Raw genomic sequence first — 2,112 nt, forward strand, 5'->3', positions numbered from 1 at the left:
TAATTTGGGAATTTGTTTTTAATTTCTCAATTTTTAGGGCTAAATTGCATCAAAATACAATGAAGTTTGATGTAGTTCCTATTTAATGTAATGGATCATTTTTTTTTTCTAGTTAGATGTAACAAAGCTTCAAAATTTTGTACTGATACCTTATTTGACCGTTGACCTCATGATCTTGTAACATTTGATGACGTGGATACCTGTTTACAGAAGAGTTGCAGCGAAGTCGATGATAAACTTGATATCCAAGTCTCAAATGCTACAAGGTAGTAAGGTTAGCCGTGAAATTGGGTACAAGATAAGAAAATTTGAAACTTCGTTAAATTGATTTTGAGGGGGAAAAAAATTCTTCGTTACAGTAAATATGAACTAAGATAAATTTCGTTGGTAATATTTATCTGTTACAATATATTGCATGAACAGATGGAATTTATTATCTGCAAGAGGTGCATATTTTGTTGTTAATTAAGAGATATATGACCAGAACTTGCAGCTAAAAGCATGAAACTGATTTTCATGTTTTGGCTCTTGTGGTATGCAAGTTTTGTTTCAATAAAATGGTTGGCTTTTGAAAATGTCCCGTTTTTATTTTGTTAATAAATGGGTGACCATGCCAGTTTATGCCCACCTTTGCTAAATTCAGAGGTCCTCAAGAACAATTAGGACAATCTCCAAATGTTCAAGTCTTATTGTCATCCTGGAATCAAACCCATTTTCACATCCAAATAGAGATGACCAAAAATCAGTCTCGGACCGTTCGGTCCCAACCCAAGTGGTTATAGTGTAACTGGCCTTTTGGAGTTATTTGGGTGGAAGAATCCATCGCACCGAGTATAAAAAGTGGTATTCAACGTAACAGGTGTTGATCCCGGTCTCAAATTCGTCTGCGCCAGACTTGGTTTTAAAAAAAAATCAAATCTTTTTTACACATGAATGTCGCACAAGTTCTTATAACAATGAGTTTTGAAAAATTGAGAATCCGAAATATACTTTAAATATTATATTTAGTTAAAAACTTAAAAATAATCATAAAAAATCACTTTAAATATTACATTTATTATAGCATCACTGTTATGATGCTACAAATTACAGGATAAAAAACATGAAGGGGAATTTATAGAAATGACATTTTCAGGTTTTGGATTCGGAGTTTTTTTTTTTTTTTTTTTTTCCGATTCTAAAAAATATTATCATCTTCATAAGTGACATAATCTTCAATTTTTGAAGGGGTCAAAATATAAAAAGAAAAGGTTTTTGAACCACGTCTACAAGTGCAAGAACCAAATCTGTAAATTATGGGACTAATTTACATAGTTGGTTCTTACACTTGCGGACCAAGTTCTGAAACTTTTTTCTAACACTTTGGCTCCTCTGCAAGTTGAAGAGTTGTTATTTGCGGAGGTAGTGGTATTTTTGAAATATCTGAAGAAAAATGATTAAGTATTGAATACAAAGTCAGAAAATAACTATTTTAATTAATTTCCCAAATATAAACTGACTAAAATATTTCCGTTTGTTAATATTTTAAAATAATGTTAAGAAATATCAAGTTTGGTTTTAAGAAACCGCCTCATTATTTAATAAATATTAGAAGATACTTGTACAATGTAGCGAGATACATATTTATTTTAATGTTTCGTTTTATTTTTTGTCTTTGTTGAGATAATACGGTTTATATAGTTTTGAGAAAGATAATGTTTTTACTTTTAAATAAAAATGAATTTGAAGACATCATAATTTTTTTTTTAAATATATCAATATTAATATCAAATTAACTATTTAAAAGCTCTTATTTTTATATAATTTATTTAATTTATGTTTTTATTATAATTTAATTTATGTCAAATAGTGAAGTAATTTATTTTTGACTTAACAATAAATTTTTTTTATAAAGATAATGATTCTGTTAGAACTCGATAATTACACTAATTATATTTTAAATTTTTTATATTTTAAAATGAGATGTTTATTCTCTATTTGATTATGTTTATCYACAGTTAGTTACACGAATTCATACATGGAGCTTTAATAAGTTGTACTTATGCATAATTTACTTGTAATCTTGAATTTGAAGTAATATGCATAAATATACATTACTTCATACATAAAAAA

Source organism: Cynara cardunculus (genome assembly GCF_001531365.2).
Source record: "Cynara cardunculus var. scolymus isolate 2C chromosome LG 5, CcrdV1, whole genome shotgun sequence".
Classification (NCBI taxonomy): Eukaryota; Viridiplantae; Streptophyta; class Magnoliopsida; order Asterales; family Asteraceae; genus Cynara; species Cynara cardunculus.